Source organism: Chenopodium quinoa, unplaced genomic scaffold (genome assembly GCF_001683475.1).
Source record: "Chenopodium quinoa cultivar QQ74 unplaced genomic scaffold, ASM168347v1, whole genome shotgun sequence".
In the NCBI taxonomy this organism is placed as follows: Eukaryota; Viridiplantae; Streptophyta; class Magnoliopsida; order Caryophyllales; family Amaranthaceae; genus Chenopodium; species Chenopodium quinoa.
This window is the reverse complement of record NW_018743283.1, coordinates 979,977-996,251: the sequence shown is the minus strand read 5'-3', so window position 1 is coordinate 996,251 and position 16,275 is coordinate 979,977. Positions and strand designations below refer to the sequence as shown.

The window sequence follows — 16,275 nt, the reverse complement described above, 5'->3', positions numbered from 1 at the left end:
CATACCAAATCAAATATGAAATTAAGTAGAAGATGGTTGAAGAAATTACTAATTGAAGCTTCAAATATTGATTACAAAGTGCCAATTCTTGAGAATGATTCTTGAATTTCACTAATACAATGATTAGATTGATTAAAACTAAGCTAAATTAACTAAGAGGAATGTTTCAAACTAAGAGGAATCTCTAAAAACTAGGCTACTTGTAGACACCCAAATGTGTCTCCCCAAAACCAAACCCAGTGATGAGTACCTTTCACGTTGAATTGTAATCGAATGAAGTGAAAGTGTGGAAAGTCTAGTGTTGCGGATAGTTTTAATTTCTTTTCTCTTCTCTCTGTTTTTGAAAACCTATTTTAAGAAAACATCCAATCCAGTTTGGTTGGTCCATGATATGGGTCCAATAGTAGTGTATTTGGATAGGTCTTGACAAGATCTTTCCAACGATATATTATAAGCCCAATTCCGATGAATATTGAGGAAGTTATGGCCAAATTACTGAACTGGACCCGGTTTGAGCCTTATGTGCGGCCCAATGATCTAGTGGAGGGCCTAATATGGATTTATCATTCCTAATGCAATTAGGAATGGTTTTAGTCTTCTAGATTCTTCTAGAAGGTTCTTTTTCATTCCTAATTTAATTAACATTGATAAATTGTCTTTTGTTGACTTTTCAGAGTTTTAATTAGAATCAAAGAGCATTTTTGAGGAAAAATACGATTTTATCCTCCTATACGGCAATTTCTATTTGATTTTAAAAAAACGCGTGAATTTCTAAGTCAGCGCCAAACGCCAGCTGTAGCGTCAGCTGTAGCGCCTGACGCTACGCTTGGCGCCTGGCGCTAGCCTTGGCGTCTGGCGCCAAGGTCAGCGTTTGGCGCTAATTCCTGTTTTACGCGTCAGAACTCTGTTTTTGATATTTTATCTTTTTAGATGATTTTCTTTATAAATAAAGTCGTAAAACCTTCGTTTTCATTCATCCAGAATCATCTACAATCATCCACAATCATCTACAATCTACCAATTCTCTCTCTCTCTTTTCAAAACTAGCTTTTTCTCAAATACATAAAAATTCCGCATACATTACCACTAGATACACCTAGCCATATTCGAAGTTGCCTTCGCCCTGGACGTGAAAGGTTTAGTTTTTGAGGGTTTGGTCCCAAATCTCTCTTTCAATTATTATTTAATTTAATTGTTTTTGTTTATTATTTTCCTTGAAATTACTAACGTGTGTATTTTGTTGTTAGAAAGAGATACGAGGCATCAAAGTAAGTATTTTAATGGTTTTTATTGATGTTATGATGTAGAAATCATGTTTAGGTTGTTATTATGATATTCCTAGTATCATGTTTAGGATGTTCCTAGTATCATATTAGGATGCTTTCTTTAGTATGATATTTAGGGTGATTTGCTTATATCAATCATGATTCCTGCGATGCCTTTTATTCTCTTCCTAATATTCATGTTAGTATCATGTTAGGGTTAAATATTTGATCTTTATTGTTTAGTGACATGTTGGGGTTTGTTATTAATCTTGTTAGTATCATGCCTAGGATCTTGCTATTATTGTTATGCTTTATTATTAACATGATTATTTTAATTATTATTGTTATGATGATTATTATTATGTTGCTTGATATTTATTGTTATTGCTTGATCACGCCTTTTATGCATGTTTAAAGGGAATTTGTACTTGTAATCACGCTTAATAAGATAATTATTAATCTTGTTTAGGGTTAATTTGATTATAATTCAAGTGATCGCCAATAATAGTTTTATTTGTGCATTAAATTCAACCAACATAGATAAACAGGTTTAGGGTAAACCTATTGATTGCATGTTAGTCAGAAAGCGCACATGAATACGATCAGAATAAAGTAGAGGCCTATTATTAGGGCAGGTTCAATCTCTTTTAGGTTGGATTTCTATTTTAATTCTTGATATTGTTTCGGCAATGATTTAGAATTAGTGGATGAGACTCGAAACGTTCTAAGTACTTCATGTGCGTAATTTTGATTAACATTGTTGTCATATGCATAAAAAAGATCTCATTGGAAAGACCATCCGTAATGAGTTAAAAGTATAGGATTTTACACGTAGGAAATTTGAGAAATATCTTTTACAACTAGGACCGAAATAACACTGCGTGAAATTGGAAAATTTTATCGAGCATAGAAGCTGCCGAGGCATGTAGGAATTAGCGTCAGGGACCAGAGCATTAGAGCCAGAATTTTAACTGTAGCGCCAGACAACAGTTCTATCGCCAGGCGCTACAGCTAAAAATTGGCGCCAATCTCTGTTTGATGGCGCCAAATTCTTCGAATACCGAGCCAGAAATATGCGTTCTAATTTCGACCAGTTTTTCGTATTGTTTGCTCGATCCTATTTCCTGATTGCGTTTTTCTCACTTTTCTGAAACCCATATGTGTTCTACATATGGACATAACCCTCTGGGAATTCATGCTCCATCTACCTGATTGAACGCTCTGAGCAACAAAGGGTACATCCGAGAATGTTGAATTCACCAAACCATGGAAGCGAGTTTTTCTAAAATCGCGGTGTTCCATCCACTCGCGCCAACCCTTCACGGTTAGGCTCCCGCGCGGTGCATCCGGACAATTAACCATGGACCCTCTATTGACTAAACCTTATCATGAACTTTTGAGAACTAGAGCCATGGTTAGGTTGCAAACTCATTGCATCATATTGTGCCTACTTGACTAATTGTGCATTATTTGTTGTGCATATACTATGTTTTCTTAACCGTTCGTTGACTTGTGTTAAGATTAAATAAATTAATGACTAAAGAACTTTACCTAATTAATTAATTAATTAATTCGAGTAAATAAAAGCTAATATTTTAACCAGAATTGACCTAGTACGACTTTAGGCATACCCCTGTTTTCAGAGACGCGTGGACATATCAAAAGGCTCTTTTGCTCGGAGACGCGTGGGCATCCTATTATTAAGCTCTTTGTTCAGAGACGCGTGGACACATCATTCAGAAGTTCATATTAAAAAAATAAAGAAGCTCTTTGTCCAGAGACGAGTGGACATCAAAACAGCAAGATGGCGTTCCATAATTGTGGGGAGTTGTCACAAACAACTGAAGGTAATTTCAAGCGAAGTTTTCTTCGATCATGTTCCCTTAGACATGGAGGATGGTCACAAAGCGGAAGAGGATTGTTTCAAGCGAAGCAATCTTCGATAGTATTCCCTTGGAAGTGGAATATTATCAAAGCGGAAGAGGATCGTTTCAAGCGAAGAAATCTTCAATATTGGAAGCAGTTACAAGCGTAGCAGTTTCAAGCGGGATGACATTCTTTTGGCAGGAGGTCATCAAAACAGGAAGCAGCAGCAAATCGGTTACTTTCAGTGACGTGTGCTCGACGGTGCAAGATATGCGTTTCTTAACTCTCTTATATGTTTAACTAATGCTATTTTGGAAGGTATCGGGGTTACAAGAATGATTTAGGATTGCAGAACGTTCTGAATCATTCTCCGTCCCTATCGATACTTTGACTTTTGTTTTTCGAAACTTGCGTTTCTCCAAACTCAGTCAAAGTGGGGGCTTCTGTAGACACCCAAATTTGTCTCCCCAAAACCAAACCCAGTGATGAGTACCTTTCACGTCGTCTTAATTGAATGAAGTGAAAGTGTGGAAAGTCTAGTGTTGCGAATACTTTTAATTTCTTTTCTCTTCTCTCTGTTTTTGAACTCTTATTTTAAGAAAACATCCAATCCAGTTTGGCTGGTCAATAATATGGGTCCAATAGTAGTCTAGTTGGATAGGGCTTGACAAGAGCTTTCCAACGATATATTATAAGCCCAATTCCGATGAATATTGAGGAAGTTATGGCCAAATTACTGAACTGGGCCCGGTTTGAGCCTTATGTGCGGCCCAATGATCTAGAGGAGGGCCTAATATGGATTTATCATTCCTAATGCAATTAGGAATGGTTTTAGTCTTCTAGATTCTTCTAGAAGGTTCTTTTTCATTCCTAATTTAATTAGCATTGATAAATTGTCTTTTGTTGACTTTTCAGAGTTTTAATTAGAATCAAAGAGCATTTTTGAAGAAAAATACGATTTTATCCTCCTATACGGAAATTTCTATCTGATTTTAAAAAAACGCGTGAATTTCTAAGTCAGCGCCAAACGCCAGCTGTAGCGCCTGACGCTACGCTTGGCGCCTGGCGCTAGCCTTGGCGTCTGGCGCCAAGGTCAGCGTTTGGTGCTAATTCCTGTTTTACGCGTCAGAACTCTGTTTTTGATATTTTATCTTTTTAGATGATTTTCTTTATAAATAAAGTCGTAAAACCTTCGTTTTCATTCATCCAGAATCATCTACAATCATCCACAATCATCTACAATCTACCAATTCTCTCTCTCTCTTTTCAAAACTAGCTTTTTCTCAAATACATAAAAATTCCGCATACATTACCACTAGATACACCTAGCCATATTCGAAGTTGCCTTCGCCCTGGACGTGAAAGGTTTAGTTTCTGAGGGTTTGGTCCCAAATCTCTCTTTCAATTATTATTTAATTTAATTGTTTTTGTTTATTATTTTCCTTGAAATTACTAACGTGTGTATTTTGTTGTTAGAAAGAGATACGAGGCATCAAAGTAAGTATTTTAATGGTTTTTATTGATGTTATGATGTAGAAATCATGTTTAGGTTGTTATTATGATATTCCTAGTATCATGTTTAGGATGTTCCTAGTATCATATTAGGATGCTTTCTTTAGTATGATATTTAGGGTGATTTGCTTATATCAATCATGATTCCTGCGATGCCTTTTATTCTCTTCCTAATATTCATGTTAGTATCATGTTAGGGTTAAATATTTGATCTTTATTGTTTAGTGACATGTTGGGGTTTGTTATTAATCTTGTTAGTATCATGCCTAGGATATTGCTATTATTGTTATGCTTTATTATTAACATGATTATTTTAATTATTATTGTTATGATGATTATTATTATGTTGCTTGATATTTATTGTTATTGATTGATCACGCCTTTTATGCATGTTTAAAGGGAATTTGTACTTGTAATCACGCTTAATAAGATAATTATTAATCTTGTTTAGGGTTAATTTGATTATAATTCAAGTGATCGCCAATAATAGTTTTATTTGTGCATTAAATTCAACCAACATAGATAAACAGGTTTAGGGTAAACCTATTGATTGCATGTTAGTCAGAAAGCGCACATGAATACGATCAGAATAAAGTAGAGGCCTATTATTAGGGCAGGTTCAATCTCTTTTAGGTTGGATTTGTACCTTCATCCCCGAACCCTATTTGGTTCAAGACCTTATGGAGTTGACGATCTCTTGGATCGTTAAGGGGTGTAACCTTCACCTCGTGAACGGTTTACAAGTTCCTAAAAAAACTTGTTGGCGACTCTTTTGCTTTATCTTCTTTCCCTTTGGAAGCCACCGTACTTTAATGTATGATCACAGTGGGGTTCAAGTTAGGGGTTAACGCTTGAAATATTCCCTACACTACTGCTTCCCAAGTTAAAAATGAGCTAAAAGGGAATTATTTATACTCCCCAAAACACATAGGTAAATCCGTCAAAATAAAACGGATTCCCAGTGAGGAGCGCCAACTCCATAATAAGGAGCGCCCGCTTCTCAGCTAGGAACTCCCGCTCATAGGTCATGCACGCCCGCTCCTGCTGGCTTCACAAGATGGTAGATTTGAAGCTACCTAGGAGGAGCGCCCGCTCCTCACAGGGTGCACGCCCGCTCTCATGCTCCAAAGCATATGGCAAAATTGATTTCGATGGGAGGAGCGCTCGCTTCAATGAGGGTGCACGCCCGCTCCTCTCTGCTTCAGCTAAAGTCAGAATGTATCCAAGCAGCTACGAGCGTTCGATCCATCTTGGATGCACACCCTCTCTCAATGGTTAGGACTTTGGGCATAATGTCTTGATTACGGAGGAGTGCCCGCTCCAAGAGAGGTGCACACCCGCTCTAAGCAAGAGCAGGCTCTCCTTTCTTTTGCTTCGAGCCTTGAACATCTTTCTAGGCTTTGAGTGCTTGTCATATTGAGATATAACACCTGCAAAACATGGACAAACACATACAAAGAAGGGGCGAAGCCGAGATACGACATTTTCATTCAAAAAGGGGTTAGAAAGAGGGGAAAATATTGCAAAACCGGGTTTAAATTTACACAATAAGTGGTCAAATAAACAAGTTATCACTAATCCAATGCTCAATTATTATAATGTTTGTCAAAAAGTAAGAAAAAAAATTCCTAAAACAAAAAGGAACAAATGAAATAAATAAAAACCCTTATAACTAACTTGATGCATTAATGAATTATTATGTTGATTGAAATATTCACAACTTCTATTTTATTAAAATTGTAGACACCCAAATGTTTCTTCCCAAAACCAAACCCAGTGATGAATACCTTTCATCTCATTTTATTATCGAACGAAGCGAAAGTTTGAAAAGTTTAGTGATGAGGATGTTTTTATTAAAATATCTCTTCTTTCTGTTTTAGAAAATTTTCTTTTCTTACCCTATTTATGAAAAACGCGCATTCCAGTTTAGTTTGGTCTATAATATGGGTCCAATAATAGTTTAGTTGGATGGGGCTTGAAAAGACCCAACGATATATTATAAGCCCAATTCCGATGAATAATGAGGAAGTTATGGCAAAAATACTAAACTGGGCCCGGTTTGGTTCTTACATACAGCCCAATGATCTAGAGGAGGGCCTATTATTAATTATCATTCCTAAAGCCATTAGGATTTATTATAGTATTCTAGGATACTCTAGAAGGTTCTCTTAAATCCTAATGGAGTTAGGATTGATAATTATGTTACAAAGAGTTTGAAATTGAATAAAACTACTCCTTTTGAGAATCCTTGTTTTGTACGAGATGGAATATGTTCAAATATTATTTTCTTGCCTCATAATATTTATCCAAATTTTATATGGTTGGATATATCTTGAAATAATCTTTCCAATGATATATTATAATATTAATTCCGAGCTGTAATGAAAAAAATATGAATGGAATATGAAACTTTATCCAAAACTGACACCCTTCCACTATTTTGGCCATATCTTTTTATCTACCAAAGAGTTTAATCTGATTCTAATCGATTTGGAAATTAGACTTCAAGATCTTTCCAACGACATATTATAAACCTAATTTGAACTTATATATCAAAAGATATGATAAACACAAAAACCGCAAAAACTATATTGCAGCGCCGGACGAAAGCTTGTCGCGGGGCGAGGGGCTGTTGCGGCGACAACGTCGTGTTTTATTCCTCTTCAAACTCCAATTCTTTTTTTATCAAATTTGGACTGTTTTCAATACAAATAGCATCATTAGATCTCCGTTTTTAATCATCAATTCTCCATCTAATTCTCACCAACTCTCATCAAGAATTTCTTGATATACTCTCTCTCTCTTATTCTAAACCAACCTTTTACAAAAAAAATCTGCATTCACAAGATCTAGACACACCTAGCATAATTTGAAGTTGCCTTCACCCTAGATGTGAAAGGTTTGGTCCCAAATCTAGTCTAAACTTTCTCAAATCTCTATTTCAATTATTTAATTTAATTTTTTGACTTTATATTTTCCTTGAAGTTACTAACGTGTGTATTTTGTTATTAGAAAGAGATACGAGGCATCCAAGTAAGTACTTTGATTATTTTTATTGATATTATGATATAGAAATCATGCTTAGATTGTTATTTTGATTCCTAGTATTATGTTTAGGGTAATAACTAAAAATTCCTAATATCAAGTATGATTAAAAGAATTCTTTCTATTCTCTTTCTTAATATCATGTTAGTATCATGTTAGGGTTAAAGCTTTGATTTTTATTGTTTAGTGACATGCTAGGGTTTGTTATGTTATTATAATGCCTAAGATCTTTCTATTAATATTATGCTTTATTTTTAACATGATTATTTTAATTATGATTGTTATTTTGGTCATGATTGTAGACACCTACTTTTGGCCTCTTGTCCCGAAAGGAAGTGCGATATTGTTACAAAAATCCGTTCTTCATGTTAGATCAAAGTTGAAGTGTTTATGGACTACAAAAATCATTATGAAGTAATTTAAAACCCTTATTTGAGACCAAGTTAACTTAGAGCCTTGTCCGATTACTAATTAGGCCTAAAACGTCTTCATACTAGTTTAAACTTGATTAATAACGGACCCAAATGCGTCAAATGCAATGATTGGATCCAATGGAACCTACATTGTTGAAAAACCGAGCCAAAAAGATCGGTGCAAGGGAGAAGCTGCAATGATTGAGAATTTGAGAAGCCTAATTAGGAGGCTGAGGTTTGAGATGAGAAGTGGATAGAGAAAGTTAGGGTTGATAGAGAAGAGAAAGAGAGGCGGGGTAGGTGGAGGTCTAAATGTAGTAAACTAAATTTTAGGGTTTGGTGGGGTCTAAATAAAAAAAAAAGTGATTCTTTTTGGGATTGGTGGGGTTTAAACACTTAATTGAAGGAGGATACAAAGTATGTGATTTTCCTCTAATATCCGAATTCAATATTTGGATATCCGATATTCGATTTTGATATCTGATTTTTTTTTTGGATTATTGGTTATTCGATCTGAAATTGATTTTGAATCATATACCCATAATTTTTGGATTGGATGCGGATCAGATTATCGAATTTTCAAATAGTGTTGTCTAGTATTACTAAGTTGTAGGTTGGAACATAGATTAGTATAGAATTGCAAAGCAAGAAGATACAACTTTTTTTCTTAACTAAAAAGGGATTACAAACTACAAAATAAATTTGCCAAACTACTCTAAGGAGCTATACTAGCTTAATTTTTAATGTTACAAACAATACAATTAAAACTAAAGTAGTACATCATCCTTAAAATAAAATACTAACTTGAAAACTCAAGTATTTGCCTTCGAACTAGGATATAGAAGATATAACTCACTAAATAAAATAGGTATAAACTATAATATGTGGATATCTTTTAAAAAAAGAATAAATTTTATCATTCTTTATCAAATTTTCATATATTTAAAACAAAGTAAAAAATATTTCATACCTTATCAATCCTTATGTTGTCGCTTTGAACAGACATAATGATCTAATCAACTAATTTAGTAAGCGTTGTTTATTCAGTGAAACCTTGACATTGCTTGATGTCAAAAACCATCAATCACACTCTATAATATGTTCATTTGTGTTGATAAATAATTGGAAAGAAAAATCAAAATTTCCTAAAAATCGTTGAATAAAAAATATAAGGAAAAATTGCCCGCAATAATCCGACCTTTTGCCCGTCCGCTGAAAATAATCCCACCTTTGGATTATTTTTTAATAATCCCACCTTTACCCCCCGATCTTTTTTATTGGTCCCAACCGGTTAGTTAACTTGTTATAGCAAGTTACTAGCCACGTGTCGGCACCCAATTAGTCAAAATAATAAAATTAAAAAAAATAAAAAAAACAATTAATTAATTTAGAAACCACCCACCAACCAAACCACCTCCCCTGCCACCAATCCGGTGCGCTAGCCTCCCCTGGCACCAATCCCGGCGCGCTGGCCTCCCCTGCCACACCCCCTTGAACCACAATCGAACCCCCTTCCCTGAACCACCCTCGAACCCCTCCCTCCCTCACGAACCTCCACATGAACCACCCTCGAATCCTCACGAAACCAAGCCAACCCCCGAACCGGTTAACCCCATTCACGCGGCTCCGGCTTACCCTCCCCTCCCATGAACCACCAATCCTCTCCCTCACTCTTACCCCCGTCAAAAACCCAGCCCTTAAACCCAGGCTCCGTCCGCGAAAAACCCACCAACTCCCTTAAACCCAGCTCCGACGCGCCGACTTCCCCCATCCCCAGATTCTGGTCGCGTCGCGTCTCCTCCGTCCACCGTTTCCAGCCGCGTCGTCGTCGTCGTCCACAGAGGAGGGGTTGGGTTAAATGGTTAATGTGGTTAAGGGGTTGGGTACTTGGGTTAATGGGTAATTGGGTTTAGGTTGGCTTGGCTTGGTGGGATTCCGGTCAGCTTGGTGGTTTCAGGTGTGGGTGGGATAGTGGTTCTAGGGTTTAGGTTGGGTGGTGGTGGCTGAATTGGGGTGGCTTAGGTGGCGGTGGTGGCTTTTTACTACTTTTTTATTTTTATTTTTTTGACTAATCAAGGAGCAACACGTGTAAATTCTATTTTAAAAAAAAAAATACCTGCTCAACCGGTTCCAAGTAAAATGGGACCATTTATAGAGGAATGGGTATAAAGGTGGGATTATTAAAAAATAATCCAAAGGTGGGATTATTTTCAGCGGACGGGCAAAAGGTCGGATTATTCCGGGCAATTTTTCCAAAATATAAAGCGAATATATTAAATACTCCACATAGTGGTTCTTAAAATTTTATTTAAAAAACCCCCACATATAGCACCATACCTCAAATGCCACAGTTAAGTTTGGATAAAGAATATGTTGATCATCCACTACAAAATTTGGCCTTTTAGCGATAGGTGAAATCTGTTTCTGGACATAGCTAGCTACGGATATATCAATAGAATCAATTAGTTGGTAAAAACCTCTTGACTTGGCTTTGCATGTAAGGCTCCTTGAATCCCTATTCTCAAGAACTGCAATTGGTAGGAGTCGAACCTCTAACCTCTAAATCACATAGTGAAACTCTTACTGACTATACCAGATACTCTATGTTTACTTCTTCGCACATAATTGATAATAACTGAAAGAAATAGGGAAAATTGGCCACTATAACACCACCTATTAACGAGGTCTATAGAATAGCACAACCTTTTCGCTAAATAGTCTATAGCACAACTTATTGGCTTGAGTGCATGACATCATTGACACCAAAGGTCGGAGATTCCATCAAAAAAACTTTTTTTTTTAATTTCTCTCTTTATATTAATTTTTTTACAACCTCACGTAACTTTTGTTCTTTATTTTAATATATCCACTAATGAACCTAGCACAAAAATGAAAATTGTTTTTTAAAAAAATGAAAATTAATGGATTAGATTATGAAAGTATGACAAGTAGGGTGTTTAAAGTAATTTTTTACTTTGCTATATGTACTGCAATTATGGAATTACAAAAATAACTATATTTTGGTAGTACTTGTATTGAAAATATGTCAAATCACATCCAAATAACTACATTCCATGCAATTAGGATCATCTTAACACACACAAGCAACAAACCAGAAGGAAATTTAATTAAACAGTAACCAAACGGAAAAAATAAATAAAAAAGCCCTAAATTTAACAATTAAGAACATCAACAGTTATACCAAATTAGTACTCTAATTTTACGTAAAAGACCAATTACCATAGTTTATAGAAGAAACTTACAAAATTTTGCAACGAAGCTATAAAATTGCAAATGCTCGTGAAATTCGTGCTTTTGTGTTCATTAACAATGGTGATTTTGAAAGAATGTGGAAGGTGGAAAAGTTAATGTAGTATATAGTGCAACAAAGAAAGAATACCAAAAGTCACGTTGAGTATAATTTTTTTTGCTGAATTTTTTTTTTTTTAAAAAAAGAGAGAAGCTAAAAAAAGAAAAAGCAAATTTTTGGTTTTCTGGTGGAATCTCCGCCCTTCAGTGTCAATAATGTTATTTTGTGCATCTAAGACAATAGGTTGTGTTATAGAGTATCTAAAGAATAGGTGGTGCTATTGTCCGCACCTTGTCAATAGTTGGTGTCATTGTGGCCAATTTTCCTAAAGGAATATTGGAGATAGAATTTCAAAATTTGTCTCTAGTTTTAGGGCTGGCAAAAGCTGACCCGATCCAAAAATCCGACCCGATATCGATCTGAAAATAGCGGGCTTAGGTTGGGATTTTTGACTCAAAAACTTAAATGGTTCGACATGAACCTGACCTGAAAATAAAACGGATTAGGTTAAGGTTGAAAATTTCAACCCGAAAATGACCCATGTAACCCAAAAATATTTTCGGGTCAAAACTAGGTCGGGTCAAACCCGAACCCAACCTGATAACCCGAACATTATAAGTTGAAAAAAAAACGAAAAAAAATAAACTGAACAAACCTGATTAAAATTCAGCCCAAGCCCAAATATGTAACTAGTATCTAAAACCCTAAAATCCTAAATGCTAGCCTTCTCCTCACACACACTCAACCGTTTTGGCCACTCTTTATCTCTCTCTTCAACTCTCAACTCTTCAAACTTCCAATCCAAATCAATCATTCTCGGTTCCATCCTTAGATCTTCCTCTCCTTCATAGTTTAAGTGTTTAAAGATTCACCACTTCAACCTTCAAGGTGATTGCTATTTCGTAATTTTCTTTTATACGTTTTTTTGTTGTTGTTATAATACGACATTTTTTATTTTAAAAGATTTTTAACATGCTGAAAATTGATGTTGTTAAATTCTAATGTTGTTTAATTGTTTTGTTGATATAGATTATACGGTTTTGCTAAATTATATGGTCATGTTCCTATAATTTTTGTTTTAATTTTTTTTATATGGTCTTACATGTCTGTTGTTTTTTTTCTATGCTATTCAAAACCTAATTTTGATGTTGTTTGTTGTTTTAATTGTTATTCAAACCATAAATTATATGATATTGTATTTTTTTTGTTTTAATTGTTGTTTGTGTTTGTTATATTAATGTATTGTACGGATTGATGAGTCCTTTATTATTGATGTGTGCTTTAATTGTTTTTAGCAGATTCAGATCCTCACACGCCACAAACATCGCCCCTGCTTCAACTTGCTTCAAGTCTCCAATTGTACATTATTTGAAAACTATGTTGTATAAAGTCTGTATTAAAAAATTTAAAACATTGATTGGTTTTGAATTCTGGTTTGTAATTTATTTAGTATACTATTTTTCTGTATCTAATCTTTAATTACACTTTCTAAATAAATTAATTTTAAAATCAAGTCAAATCCAGTTACATTCGGGTTGACTTGAACCCGGCTACTATTAGGTCATTTTCGGGTCAAAATGACCTGATTTAAATCCAGATACAAAAATCAGGTCAATTCAGGGTTGACCCGAACCCGAAAACATCAGGTTCAAGTTAGGGTTATCAACCTGAAAAATTAAATGGATCAGATTCGGGTTGAGGGGTAGCTGACCCAAAATCAGCTAACCCGAACATGACCCTGTCCTGACCTGATCCATTTGCCATCCCTATCTAGTTTACATAATTTATCTCTTAAGTAATATTTTACATTATTCGTTTCTAAAATAATTTAGAGATGAAATTAAAAATATATCTCTAAATTAGGGATGGAATTAAAAATTCATCTCTAAATTAAAAGATGGAATTAAAAAACCATATCTAATTAGTTACGAAATTAAAAATCCGTTTCTAAATTAGCAAGGGATTTTTAATTCCGTCCCTTAATTAGAGACGGATTATTATTTCGTCCCTAAATTAAACACGGATTTTCAATTTCGTTTCTAATTTAGTGACGAATATTTAATTTTGTCTCTAATTTAGAGAAGATTTTTTTTTAATCCCGTCTCTAAATTAGAAACGGATTGAGTTTTGTCGCTAGTATTTTGTACTATATATATGGACATTACTTTTTTTGTAGTGGTATGACCGGAACAAATGCAGACTCTAAGGTCTGCCCACCTCACAATCTATTTTTGGCTACAAATGATCCTCCTTGGTACCAGACTAAGCAATATTGATCAAAGGCTTTGTAACTCTATCAAAGGAGAGCAATAACTTTACCATATGAAGCCTCTTTGTAGTTGGAAAAACAACATATCAACAAATTTTGGATTGGCACTTCATGCTTTAGTCAAGATCAAGTCTGAGCTATAGAAAAACTGAGTTAGTCGAACTGTGAGACTGAAGCTTCATTCAGCCCATTATCACTCATGGTGCTAAGAATCTTCTCACGGCTCAAAATTTCTATGCGTCTGGGTTAAATTTTTTTTTACAAACATTCTATGTTACCAATAACCTTAAAGGCAGATCTGGGCGTGAAGAAACCAATAATTACAACTATAGATTCTCAAAACAATGAAGAGCATGTAATAGTGATTAGCATAATTTACAACTGTAAGACTGTTGAAGCTTGAAGGTTTTGATGATGATGAATTTAAATTAAGCAAACTTCGAATCTAATAAGATTTTTCTAAGTGTTGTGATCTAGAAAGGTAAAGTTGACTTTGGAAGTGGAAGAGTAACTTTGTTTATCAAGATATTCTAGAAAGCTCAAGGAAAGTTAAGATAGAAAGAAGAAGAGTTCCCTCATAGGAACTAATAAAGTTCCTTTACATGAACCTGAAGACTACAAGGCATGAAAGTGACTTGGTCTGCGAAAAAGACAGCAAGTTCTGAAAAACTTAGTCTGCGAAGTTCCAGTTTAAGACCGGAAGAATATTTACAGCAGGAACTTAGTCTTGGACTGCGTGAAGCCCAAGTATCCTACGTGATTAAAGTATTGGCGCCGCAATTTAGATTAAATAATGTTTCTTCTTTAGAAATTGTTGTAAATATGTTAGGTAGGTTATGCATGAGATTTATTAGAAAGTATAACAAAAGCTTGCAAGCGTATTAGATTTGGAAAATTAAAAAGATAAGTTTTTAGAAAGGATTTTCATTAGAAAAAGATATGTTTCTTAAAAAAACTGATTATCTCAAAGGATTTTATTCTTTAAGATAATTTATCTTTATTAAATTTTCCTAAAAGATTTTCTTCAAAGAATTACTTAAAACTGTGTTTTTAGATTAAGGAAAAATTTACATGTATATCTTTTAAAACCCTACTTTCTATACAAGCTAGAATTGTATATATAGTAGAAATATGAAAATACATTTTTGTGAGTTTTATGCGTAAAGAATCTCTAAGAGTGCTTAATTGTGTAAATTTGCCAAGCCTTTAGCTTTGTCATAGTACTTTCGGATTTCATGCATTGCTTGCCTCTCATATAATAAGTCTTTACTTTGTAATTGGGTGGGATCTTGGGTGTCTGATTGTATTAAGTCTTTGCATACAATAGTGAGATTTGTAATTAGAAAGTACGAGTGAGTCTAAGTCAGGGACATGGACTGGGTAGGATAGAGTCCTACTATGCAGCAAGTTCATTCTGGAACTTGTGAGTATAAGGTCTGATTATAATAGGTTTGTAACTTTTGAAATTTTCCCTATTATAGTGAATTGGTTATGTTTAGAAATCCTTTAGAAGGGCCGAGGTTTTAATTCCAATTGGGCCCTGGAAGGTTTCCTCGTAAAATATTGTGTGCACTACTAGTTCCTTTAACGTTGTTTTATATTCTGCGAAAATAGTTGTTTGGGGTAATTTTACCCTGACACGTGGCCCAATCTGGGAGTGACACGTGTCACCTTAGGGTTGGTCCATGTAGGACCAATCCCTGTCTGACACGTGTCCTTCCAAGGAAATTAAGGAAAAGGCGGCCTTCATGGCCCAAAGCCCGAGAAAGCCGGAATGCGCCGCAACCCACCAATGATTAGGGCTTGATGAACTAATCAGGGGCACAATTCCCGAGGACTCTATAAATAGGGAGATTTTCTCCATTTGGAGGCACGTTTTTACCATTTAATACACAGTTCACTCTTTGATAGAGACATCTAGAGCTTGAAATCCGAGCAGATACCCACCTAAATTTCCGCACCTTTTTACTCCTATTCAAGTTACTAACTTGATCGTCGGAGGCGGAGCTCTAACCACCCGGAGTCTCCGTTGTTTTGCAGGTACAGCTCACGCCGGACCAGACTTTGTGACGTAACTCTCCCGAGGGACAAAAATACCCAAAACATTTGGCGCCGTCTGTGGGGAGAGTAACTCAAAGATTGTTCAAGAGTCTGTGCCACCTCCTAAGCGTCTGGGTGACGACCCAGAAGTTTTCACAGACCAAGAGGATGAAGATCCTCAGGTTGAAACCTATACAGCCGAAGATGGCTATCTGATAACCAAGCGCATCCGGCCCAGAGACACTCTAGAGCGGGGTGCCAGCCAGGCGGGTACAAATCGACCCCCTGGGCTGCCGGAAGGAGAAACCCACACGACAAGTGGATCAGCTCCCGTCACCCGAGACGAACTCATGAAGTTCATGACAAGTTTCAAGGGTGAAATTAAAGATCTGATCACCTAGAACCGGGCTAGCCCTAGTAGGGGTTAGGCGGCAAAAAAGACTCCTCTGGAGAAGGGGAAGTCAGTCATAGATCGGCCGCCGAGACCATTGATTAGTACAAAATTCTTCTGCCTAAGAGGAATGTCAACAATCCCCGCCGGACTCAACAGCCGGT

The 16,275-nt window shown here is 35.7% G+C and overlaps 1 long non-coding RNA gene across 1 annotated transcript; it reads left to right on the top strand.

The window, feature by feature from the left end:
* Positions 1-11,837: 11,837 nt before the first annotated feature.
* Positions 11,838-12,924, top strand: LOC110735362. The gene is made up of 2 exons (XR_002514073.1): positions 11,838-12,299; positions 12,710-12,924. It is a non-coding gene; the product is annotated as an uncharacterized LOC110735362 (long non-coding RNA).
* Positions 12,925-16,275: the final 3,351 nt, after the last annotated feature.